The sequence below is a fragment of the Adiantum capillus-veneris genome, chromosome 5 (genome assembly GCF_014529385.1).
Source record: "Adiantum capillus-veneris isolate H3 chromosome 5, ASM1452938v2, whole genome shotgun sequence".
NCBI classification, from domain to species: Eukaryota; Viridiplantae; Streptophyta; class Polypodiopsida; order Polypodiales; family Pteridaceae; genus Adiantum; species Adiantum capillus-veneris.
Window position 1 is genome coordinate 9,378,883 of NC_140935.1, and position 12,592 is coordinate 9,391,474.

Here is a 12,592-nt window from a genome sequence, read left to right on the forward strand (position 1 = left end):
CATTTACAAAGTTCACACCCCAAGCATACATACATGGCCGTTTGATATACAATGGTTTTAATGTGAACATGGAGGGTCATACTATAGTGGTATGCAAAGAGCTCAAATTTCTTGAGGTGGACTCAAAGAGGTAAAATAGTGATCTAAGAGACGCAATTGTCCTTTTCAAGTATTGTGAGAAAGTAGATCCATGTAATTTACTACATTACAAAAAGAGATTTTAAGAAACCTCATATGTGGCCATTACTCCTCTTTGTGGGTGATTTTATATCCCGACTTCAATATGATGGTATGCCATTGAGGTTGCCCCTTGCAATGCATGTTGAGATGTCAAAATCAACATGTACGACTCCTGGATGACTACCACCGACAGTCATCATCACTGGTGCCCCTTGGTGGATACACATATGTTTGCCAGTGATACTATAACTAGACTACACCGAACTCGTCTACCTACCATAGTGATGACACACTTATTTACTTATCTCACTCACTGGAGATTTATACAAGACCGTTGTACTAGTTCCCCTTTTATGTTGTATTCTCCCTTGTGTTTTGTAGACCTCTTATCTTGAGTTTGTGAAGAAGAAGAATAAGAGGAAGTACATTCGTTTGCCTCCATCTTTGTGTATGTGTGGGCTTGCAAGAGCTCAAGATCTCTCCTTCTCTATTGGTATTAGAGCCTGGTTGTGTCTAAGGAGCTTGGAGAAGCAAGCATGAGAAGTCTAGTAAGCGGCTTCGATATTCCTGGGATCCATCATCAACAATCTCTAATTGAGGTGACTTCTTTTTGGAGAGTGTGCGTCTCAGGGTTCTATGAAGTCCTTTGAAATGGGATTGCAATTATGCAACCAAATTTCCATTTTGGGTGCATTTTGACCCTCGTTTTTGAGTTGGTGTGCATTCGCATGCAGAAGCGCTAAGGGTCAAGATTCTATAGATCTACATGTAGGTGGTGCGTCTGTACAATGAAATAGATGTATGTACGCAGATTGTGGTTACACGTGGTAATCGGCTGCTTGAAGACTATGTGAAAGGTTGGAAAGATGTCATCCAACAATGATGGGCTTAACGAGGTTGTCAGTGAGAAGCTAGACAAGAACAACTTCCATGCTTGGAAGTCCAAAATGACCAATTTTCTTATGGGCAAAGGTTATTGGGACTACATTGATGGAGAGCATGAGGTAGCCCCAATACTGCCAGAGGAAGGTGTGAGTGATGTGAAAATTAAGACCTTTAAAGATTGGAGCCAGGGATCTCGGAAGGTCATGTATTGGCTTTCTGCCAGTGTACAAGACGATATGACTCGGCATATACAGGATGCTCAATCTCTTAAGGAGGCTTGGAACATTTTGCTATCATTGGATGTGACCAACACAAAGGTAAGGAAGCTACATTTGAAGACGAGGCTGAATACTATTTAGTAAAAAAGCTTATCCATCAATGACTATTTGCTAAAAATAAAGAGCAATATGTGAGTCAGTTGCATGATTGGTGTTACAATCAATGATGATGGTGAAGTAAAAGCCTATCTGTGAGGTTTGGATCTTAAGTACAAATAGTTCAAAACTAGCATCCATCTTTGAGAGAACATTCCCTCATTTATAGAATTAGTGTCCTTATTAAATGTTGAAGAAAAGGAACTTGAGGAAGACTCCTCTACGCAAGGTGAAAACAATTCTGAACATGTCCTATTCAACAACAGAGGAAAGAGGAAGAGGAAGAGGACATGGTACAGGCCGTGGACAAGATCAAGGAAGAGGCAACCACCAAGCACAACAACATAACAACAATCATGGTCAGAACAGAGGTGGTGGTCGAGGAACATTTTGAGACATGGGGCATCCAAGAGGTTTTGGAAAGGTGTAGTGCAATAATGAAGGTCAACACAGAAATGTAGTATATTGGGGTTGTGGAAGACATGGTCACTTTGAATGTGACTATCTAGACAGGAGGCAACAAAAAAAACTATGCAACTACTAGCGGGAATGCAGATGAGCCCAAGAGGCTATTTGTGGTGCAAAATATATTGAATACTATGTCTACAAATGTGGCAAAATCTAGTGATAATGTATGGTATGTGTATTATGGTGCATCAAATCATATGACTAGCCATGGTGAATGGTTTAAGGAAATGCATACTTTACAAAGTCCTCGCTATGTAGAAATTGGGGATGATATTGTACATCATATTATACATATAGAAAATGTGCCATTGTCTATGAAAGATGGTAAAGTGAAGTACGTGGCTGATGTACTACATGTACACAACATTACAAAGAACCTAGTTTCTGTTGGGCAAATGGTTGAGCAAGGTTTACAGGTCAGGTTTAACTCCCAGGTTTAACTCGAATGCTCTTTGTCGAAGAGCATAAGAAGGATGGAAGGCTCATTGTACAAGGAAATAAAATGGGTAGCATGTTTACTTTGGATGTAAATGTACCCAACGTGAATGATGTCATGTTTGCATGGGGTGCAGATGTTGTTCCAGATATAGAGATTTGGCACAAACATATTGGTCATGTAAAATTGTAAAGCTTGAAAATGATGCAGACTAAAGAGATGGTTATAGGTTTACCTATGTTTTGAGTTACTGAAATGCAGAAAGTATGTGAAGCTTGTCAATTTGGAAAGTAGGCAAAGTCATCCTTTCCTCATGATAAGCATGTAAGCAAATCCATTGGATTTACTACATACAGACGTATGGGGTCCAACAAAGACTGCATCTATGGGTGGATGTAGATACTATGTGAGTTTCAGTGACGACCATACAAGGAAGGTATGGGTCTACTTCATGAAGCATAAAAGTGAGGTGTTAATGGATTTTTAGAATTTCGAAGTTATAATTGAAAAAAAAACTGGGAAACATGTAAAGTGTCTGAGGTCAAATTGAGGGGGAGAATACTTCTCCAATGAGTTCAATGGTTTTATGAAAAAGCATGGAATTCAAAGACAGTTTTTATGGAGGTATACTCCACAACAAAATGGTGTTGCTAAGCAAAAGAACAGGCACATTGTAGAAGTGTCTAGAGCATTGATGAATGAGAAGAACATGCCTCATTTTTATTATGCTGAGGCTGTTGCTACAAGATCTACATTATGAACAAGACCCCTACTGCCGTAGACACCTGAAGAAACTTTAGTGTTGAAAAAACAAATGTATCAGATTTTAAAGTGTTTGGATGTATTGCTTATGTGCATGTGCCGGATGACATAAGAAGTAAAATTGATCCAAAAGCAAAAAAATGTGTGTTTGTTGGCTATTCCCTTGAGTAGAAAGGGTACAAGTGTTACAATTCTATCACGGGTAAAGTGAGGGTGAGCAAGGATTTGTTTTTAATGAAATGGAAAGTTGGTATATTGATGTAAAAGATGATTTGGGGGCTGATGTAAGAGAGAATGTGGCTGCAAAAAATACAAGTGCGCAATCACAAGTTTTGAGTGGGCCGCAAGGGTCCTCTAGTGCAAGTCATGGTGAGAATCCATGGAGTGGCAGGTTACGTGAAAAAGCGAGTCCTACAAACTCTTAAAATGTAATAAGGAAAGGAAAGGAAAAAGTCAAAGATGTCCCTAAGCTAACAAATTTGAGTGTTGGTTATGATGATGGTAATAGCAGTGGTTCTGAGTAGAGTTTGGATGAGGAGTTTGGTATACCCTCTGTGAAGACTTTGGGTGCAAGAAGAATGCAAGCAGGGAATAGGGCACCTAGAAGTGATCCTGGACCACGTAGGTAAAAAAGAGCAAGAAATCTTATGCAGAGATTGATTTTTATGACAGTTATGTGGCTCGTCATTGTGCATTTATGGCAAAGATTACAGAGAAAGTAGAACTCACATGTTTTGAGGATTCTATCAAGGATTAAAAATGGTGGAAACCTATAGATGGAGAGATGGTTTCACTTGATGCAAATGGAACATGAGAATTGGTGCCATTACCAAAGGATAAGAAGGCAATTAGATGTAAATGGGTTTACAAAATAAAGCATAATGTCGATGGCAATGTGAACAGGTACCAAGCTAGACTTGTGTCCAAAGGTTATGCAGAGACTTATGGGATTGATTATGAGGAGATGTTCATCCCTGTATCTAGGATGGCTATTGTTGTTTGTTTATTGCAGTGGTTGGTAGTCGCATTAAAATGGGTGTTGAAATAAATGGATGTAAAGAATGCATTTTTGAATCAAGACTTGGAAAAAATTGTGTATATGGAGAAGCCACAAGGTTACAAATATGAGGCTATGTAACTTGTATGCAGGTTAAAGAAAGCATTGTATGGGCTGAAGCAAGCACCAAGAGCTTGGTATGCGAGGATTGTGGCATTCCTCATTTCATTGGGCTTTGAGATGTCTGATGAAGACCATTCACTGTATGTGCAGAAAATGAGGCAAAAACTGTGGTAATATGTATCTATGTGGATGATTTGATTGTTGGAGGTGATAATGTGGCTAAAGTAGAGGACGTGCACACTCTACTTATATATGAATCTGACATGAAAGGCTTAGGAGACTTGAGGTATTTCTTTGGCATTGAAATTATTCGTAGAGAAAGGTGTATGGCTGTCAGAAAGGCAATATGCTTTGGATATGTTGAAAAATTATGGTATGGATAGTTATAAGCCAATTGCAATGCCCTTAGATCAGAATTTGAAGTTAGGAAATAATTCAGGTCAAGTGCTTGATAATGCTACCATATACATGAAGATTGTGGGTAGCTTGATCTACTTGACTATCTCACATCCAAACTTGAGCTACATAATTGGATTGGTGAATCCGTTTATACAGTCTCCCAAGAAACCACACTTGGATGGAGTGAGGTGCACTTTGCACTATGTGAGTGCTACTTTGGATTGTGCAGTCTTTTATGGGTTGATGTGGAGTTGCAGCACTATGGATACACATATGCGGGTTAGGTTGGTAGTACATACAATAGCAGTTCTACCAGCGGATTCATGTTCTCACTTGGGAGTGCTCCTATCACATGGAGCAGTACAGAGGCAGAGTACATGGGTGCTATAGTGGCAGCATGTGAGGTATCATGGTTGGGATTTCTACTTCACGAATTTGGAGTATAGATACAGAGGTCGGTTGTCATATATTGTGATAACCTTAGTAGCATACAGTTGGCACAAAACCCAGTGCTTCATGCCAAGAAAAAGCACATAAAGGTGCACTATCACTTCATCAAATAGAGGTTCTTTGCATGTGACATTGACCTGGAGTACATGGTTACGATGTGCAGGTTGCAAAAAAGGCCCTTGGAGCGGCAAATCTATGACTATTTTGAGTGATGCCTGGCATACAAGAGATGCGTTGATCTTGAGGAGGAATGTTGAGATCTCAAGCTCAACATGTACAACTCCTAGATGACTACCACCAACAATCATCTTCACTAGCGTGCCTTGGTAGATACGCATATTTTTGCTAGTGATACTGCAACTCGACTACACTGAGCTAGTCTACCTACCAAAGTAATGGCATACTTATCTACTCACCTCATTCACTGGCAATTTATACTACACTATTGTACTAGTTCCCTTTTATGTTGTATTTTGACTTATGTGTTGCAGATCTCTTATCTTGAGTTTTTGAAGAAGAAGAAGAAGTACAATCTTTTGCCTCCATCTGTGTGTGTGTGTGTGTGTGTGTGTGTGTGTGTGTGTGTGTGTGTGTGTGTGTGTGTGTGTGTGTGTGTGTGTGTGTGTGTGCACGCGCGCGTGCTTTTGCAAGAGCTCAAGCTCTATCCTTCTCTATCTCTTGACAATGCACAAGCCTACAAGGGCTAGAATATTCCAATCGCTGTGCCAAAGGAAACCACAAACATTCCAGAAGATACTTTAGAAAAGATTTTTGAAGAAAAATAATGTGAGTAATGTTAGGACTATAATCATGCAGTAAAGGTGAATGGGAGCAATGTGAAAGACTACTAGACGATTTTGTGGATGTCTATTTAGAGTTGGATCTCTAAATAGATACAGAGACTTATGCCAAGATGAGATGGAGGCTTAATAAAGTGCCAATTCACTTTCTTTTAGAAATTTTACTCCTAGTGCAACTAGCTAGACATATTTTGATGCAATGAAAGTAAATCTTTTTTAAATTTCTGGTTGTTTTTCATGACTATTAGCTGGTTCTATGATTGATTTTTTGTGCACAGTTTCTGTAATGTGCAAGGTTGTCTCCTCAAAGTTTACTTGTTGACCATACTACGAGTCTTACACTACTTTCTTGTTATCTTTCATTTTATAATTTTTTCACACACATATATACCCATGGGCACACCTTGATGTTGTAAGATCCCCAATTTTTGGGTCTCTTCTTTTAAAAAAAAAAAAAGCTTTCAATATCTATTTTTCCTTAAGATGCTTGATTGACAATATTGGAAGGTTCTAAAGTAAAAAGCAAGGTCGTTTTCATGTTTTAGTAGGTGACCCAGACGTTTTGTTTAGTTTTGGAAAAATCTACTATTTTTATCTTTCTCATGCTTTTAGGTGCTTTTTTTGCAAAAAGCAAGGTTGGATCCTTAATCTACGTGTTCTGAGGAAGCTATGGTTCAATTTTGTAAAAAAATTCTTTTTGAGTGCTCTTCATGCTATTTATAGCTTTTCATGATTTTTATTGCTTTTTAGTGAAAAGCTCTTATTCTAGTGGACAAAGGAAACCCGTGGTTCAGTTTTAAAAAATTTTGTTTTTTTCTTTTTATGCTATTTTTAGCTTTTCGTGCTTTTTGGCATTTTTGAAAAGCAATGTGCTTTTTATGATGACCTAAACATAAAAATATTAATTTTAGTCTCCGTCGGATTTAAAAATGATCACCCGGAGCAAAAACAGGACCAGACAAGATTTTCATAGGAATTATTTTTATAAAAAGCAATACAGTAAATATGTCAGAGCAGTACGGGAAAGTCATAATTAAGTCGAGACGTCACGATGTGGCATAGTCTAGCTACGGTTTCCATTAGTTGGTCAGATACTACTCAAAAAATCTTGCAGCTATTCCTAGCTCAAAAACTAGCGCTAGTTTTCTGCTTGGGACACACTCCAGCCAGCTGCTGTAGAGCCTATAAATTCGCTTGCAAGACCTAGTTTTTAGTGCCGTCTGTTACGTCTATTACGGAAAGCTATTATACGGAGAGGTGCAAGCTCTTCATCACCATCTCCATAAGCTCTTCTCTCTCGGGAAGAAGAAGAAGAAGAAGGATATTCTCTCTCTACTTGCTTATTATCTTCTCTCTCATTTCACGCTCTCAAGAAGCTTTCGTGCAGATACCTCTATGTAGCTGTCATCACTGCTCTCTTGCGGCAAAGCAAGAAGTCTTTCAACAACCCCTAATCAATTCCAAAGCATGGTGAGAAGCTCTAAACTCCATAGCCATCATCTCTCTCTCTCTCTCTCTCTCTCTCTCTCTCTCTCTCTCTCTCTCTCTCTCTCTCTCTCTCTCTCTCTCTCTCTCTCTCTCTCTCTCGCTATGTCGTTTATTTGAGTAGTCACCCTCTCGGTGATTGTTTTTTTGCATACGAGTTCATGTATGGATCAACTGAGCACATACAAAGTTGCCCCATGATTACTTCATCATGTTTAACACGCTAATTTATGCACATAATGCATTTATGGTCACGTGCGTGCATAAAAAGCACTTTTCATTTCACGTCATAGAGGCGGTAGAACACTGTTTTGGTCATAAATCACAAACTATTTAGACCAAGCATGGCCTAAACTCCATGCTCGGTCGGGTGCTGAGAACTCCTCCCCTATGCAAATGCCTCACAGCCAAAGACTCTGAGATGCTTGTATGAGGGCATTTTGCCTGACCATACCATCTCTGGCACTGAATCCTTCTGCAAAACCGTGCTAGGAGATCTATTTACAAGATGAACAGTTGTTGATACAGCTTCAGCCCAAAACCCATTTGGCAGCTGTGCATTAGACAACATACTTCTGACCTTCTCTTGTATGGTCCTATTCATCCTCTCAGCAACACCATTTTGAGGAGGATTGTAAGGAGCAGTAAGTTCACGTTTTATACCTTTTGACTCACAAAAGTCCTGAAAGGCCTTTGAAACATACTCTCCACCATTGTCAGTGCGTAAGCATTTAAGCTTCTTGCCACTCTGATTCTCCACAAGTGTCACAAACGTTTTGAAAACACTAAACGCTTCATCCTTGTGCTTGAGAAAGTAAACCCATACTTTCCTCGAGTAATCATCTATAAATGTCATAAAGTAAGAAGCTCCCCCTAGAGATAGGTTAGGCATAGGTCCACACAAATCACTATGAACAAGTGCCAACTGTGTATCTCTTCTACTACTTCTATGCTTATGTGGCTGCTGTGTTTGCTTACCATACAGACAATGTTCACAGAATTCAAAATCATTAAATGAAAAGCCAGGCAAATAACCAGAACGAGACAAGATTTCCATTCCCTTCTTGGACATATGTCCTAACCGGCTATGCCACAAAGAAACGTTTGGCTGCTCGGTTACATTGATTACATTTTTAGAGACATTTGATACATAAATCATGTAAAGTCCTCCATACTTTACTCCATGTGCTACTATCATAGAACCCTTGGATATCTTCCACATTTCTGTCCAAAAGTGGTGACGTAGCCAGCATCATCAAGTAAACCTGTGCTGATCAAGCTCTTTGTAATTGCGGGAACATGTCTCACATTCTTCAGCGTGAAAGAAGAACTATTCTGAAACTTTAATTGAACATCTCCAACACCTAAGATCTCACATGTCTGCCCATTGCCTAGCCGAACATGATCTTTAGTGGTCACATAAGAGGTAAACCACTCCTTGTTTGGAGACACATGAAGCGATGCCCCTGAGTCTATAATCCAGTCACTCATTGCATTTCCATCAGATGCTCTAAGAAGAGCTGAGTCCATTGTATTATTCAACAAGTAGATGTCTCCTGACACTAGACTGTCATCCTCTGCAACAGTGTTTGTCACATTTATTTCTTGAATCTTCACTGAGGACTTGTTCTTCTCACCATGGTCTTCAGCTTTCTCTTTGCCTTTTTCTGCTTTCCATTCTCTGCAGTCTCTTTTCATGTGACCCTTCTTGCCACAATGGTAGCATTCTATGTCACTCTTGCCTTTAGCACTGCGGGACTTGCTACGAGACTGATTCCTCTTTCCACCTTTGTACTTTTCTTTGGTCCTTCCCCTGACAACTAAGGCTGTTCCTTTGCCTTTGTCCATTGTCTTTCTATTGGTTTCTTCAGTAAGCAGACTTCCTTCTACACCTGCTATGTTCAAACCATCTGGAGATGCAAAATTACTCAAAGCTGTGCGAAAAGTGTCCCAACTTTCCGGCAATGTGATCAACAGGAACATAGCTCTAACAGGTTCATCAAACTTGACACCTTGAGCTAACAACTGACTATAGATTGTGTTGAATTCATTCAGATGATTGGACATAGGTGTCCCTTCTTTCATCTTCAAGTCAACAAGCTTCTTAAGCCAGTATACCTGTGAAGCTGCACTCTTCTTCTCATAAAGATCACTCAGCTTTAACCATGCTTGATAAGCCGACATCTCGTCTACTACATTGAATAAACACTTTCTGCCAAAGTCAGCATGATGGTAGAAAGTGCCAATTCATCCATTTCGCTCCATTCATCTTCGTCCATATCTTCTGGTTTTATCCCATTGAGCTTTATAGGTTTTATCTGCTTCTTTTGTACCAACACGTGCCAAATCTGCTTCTTCCACAATGGGAAATTGGTTCCATCCAGCTTCTTGATATTGTAAAGAGCAGTGTCCTGTGATCCAGCCATAGCTACGCTTCACAGTGGTTTACTTTCCTGGGAAAAATTCGGCAGAGTTTCCCTGTAAACTGACCTTTGAACCAATATCAACCTATCAAATGAACCAAGAAAGCTTCAGATTCTGCATAAATTTCGGCAGAGTCTCCTTTGTAAAATGGCTCTGGTGTACTCAAAAACAGACCAAAAAACAGCTCAAAAAACACTGTCTCTCTGACACTGTAAGATGCGGGTAAACCTGTCCTGCACCTGTACTGTCTCTCACTCTCCTGTCATTGTCCTATAAGCATAGACTGTGACAATGCCTCAACGTCAGTAAAGCAAAGATGCAATCCCAACTGTCTAACTCACAGTCAATACATCCTAGCTGCTTATCTAAGGGTGCTCGAGGGATCTCTCCAAGACCTGTATCACCGAAAGGATCTCAACATTCGAGAATCCCCCAGCTCAATAAAACCTCACTCGACCCTCAACAAAGGCTGCAGTAAATCTGACAGTACATAGACTTCCCACAAAGTCATACATCCACAAATTTCCCACTATATGTTGTAACTGCTGCGGCGGTTGTTTGCTGCGTGACTCACAGCCAACAAACCCTCAACAGACATACATCATCTCTGACAATACATCCCATGTGGAAGTACCTGCAATGTCAGGGTGAAATCTGGAATATCAAGCAACAAACACAAGCTACCTGATGAACTAGTGGATGTCACCTACAGACTGTGTGTAAATGTGCCCATTTCGTATGTGACACACCTCCAAGAACTGTGAGCCGTCCTTCGATGTGTAGACAGCCACAAATCAACACTCTGGGAGTGTCGATATCCTCAGCACCTGCAGTCGTAGGCCGAAAACCCCAAATTTGCAGAGTCGCACATCACAGTAGAGCGAGTTCACCATATCGTCGTGCTCTTCTTCTCGCACTCTCTCTCGCGTCGCACTTCCGCTCGTACTCCTTTAACTGGTATCAGAGCATAGTGAGTTCTTATTAGGTTTTTACAAAATAATATGTGTACATACCTGGCGGCCCGCCCACTTACCTGGGCGACCACATTGGGCTTTATACCCCAACACATAGTGCTCAACATTATGGCGACACGGTTATCCAGGGATGAACGAGAACTCTTTGTTAGGAAATATGACATAGCTAAATAGATATTTGAGTAGATCACTTAATGGGCAGAGAGAGAGAGAGTACACACGATATACATGATTCACCCAATGTGGGCTATGTCCACGGGAAAGCAGCCACTCAATGGCTTTAGTACTTCAAAACAAGAAGTAGTTTACAAAGGGATTATCCCCTTAATAGAGCTCCCGCATTGCTTCACTCTCACCACCTCACACCCACCTTGTTGCATCAACTTCACACTATGAAATGTGTGTAGAAATGGCCTCCTTTTATAGGCCAAAAGGGCTGCCCTCTCTCATGTGAGGCAACCATGTGTAGCCGCCCTTGTGTAGATAAGTCCAAATCAGACCCTCCAATCCGCCCATGTGTGGCCGCCCTTGAGAAGACAAGTTCGCTTTTGAATTCGGCCATCGGCCATTGACTTCCAACCACCAGCCACCAGCCATTGACTACCGGCCACTGGCCAACCGGCCAACCGATCGGTCGTTTTTCGATCACTTTCTGGCCGCCATCTGGCCATAATATTCTGCCGAAAAAGAATATTCCGACAAAGATTTTGGTTTCCGGCGAGTTATTTTATTTTTCGGCGAGTTATTTTTCTTCACGCACGATGGCTTCTCCTCATAATGGGGACCTTACAAATGTGCGCTTTTACCACTGAAAATTACAAGGGGTAAATCAGGCTCCATACTTAACAATCTCGCGCTTAAAAATAGGGACGAAAGTCTTTGGCATGCCAAGAAGCACAACTTGTTGGAAGAGTGTTGACCGTAGTTACCTTACCCGTCACCAACAACCCTTCCGTCAATTCTTCATCTATATTGACGACAGTCCAAGATATTCGTTTGCCAACCTCAAACTACTTCAACTCAGAATATGGTTAGGCCTAGAAGACATGTTCTACTACTTGGTGATGCGTTCCCAAATGTTAAGGATCACCAAAATCGCTAAGAAGTTTGAAGCTCTTACAACTATCATAGAAAAAGAGAAGTTGGAAGATAACTACTTACCACGTTGTCACGTGGGGGTCCTAAGACAATACCTTGTTGAGAAATGAATATTTTAGAGAATTAGCTCCAAGACACCCATAATATTGTAATGAAATCATAAAAATAAAATTTTGAGGAATAAAAGAAGCGTAGACTCAGTTTTGGTTCACATGTGTACTAAGTTTTCTCTATGTCATTGTCTTGTTTTAGATGGATCTTGTTTATTGTCTAGGTGAACTCTCGAGTGACTTTGCATAAAGAGTCTTTTTCAATTATGCGGTTGGATTCAGTCTCCATTGGCGAATTGAAGTGGTTCGAGTTTCAAAGGGGACTAGATATTACCTTGTATCCAACACTTACGTAGCATGGGAGTTAGCTCAGTCTGAACATCAAACACAAGTGCCTGATAGGTTTATGACCAACCCACAGCTTTAGGTAAAGGAAAAGATCCAAGAAGGCAATGTTAAAGTGCAAGGATATGTTATTTACCTTAACTTATGCTCTATTTTGGACATATCGGGTCGTGAAGTCATATTTAGTAATAAGGCTCTTATGTTAAACCAAAGATACGGCTTTTGTGAGAAGGTCATAATCAGAGTGTGGAAGAAGTCAAATGGTGGCAACCAATTCTATTATGTACCCAAGATTGATTCAATAGAGTCTATGGACCTATTCTCAAATTCAACCCTCACAAT

General features: G+C 40.3%; 1 pseudogene; it reads left to right on the top strand.

Moving 5' to 3' along the window:
- Nucleotides 1–1,046: 1,046 nt before the first annotated feature.
- On the top strand, nucleotides 1,047–4,908 carry LOC147456861 (uncharacterized; annotated as a pseudogene).
- Nucleotides 4,909–12,592: the final 7,684 nt, after the last annotated feature.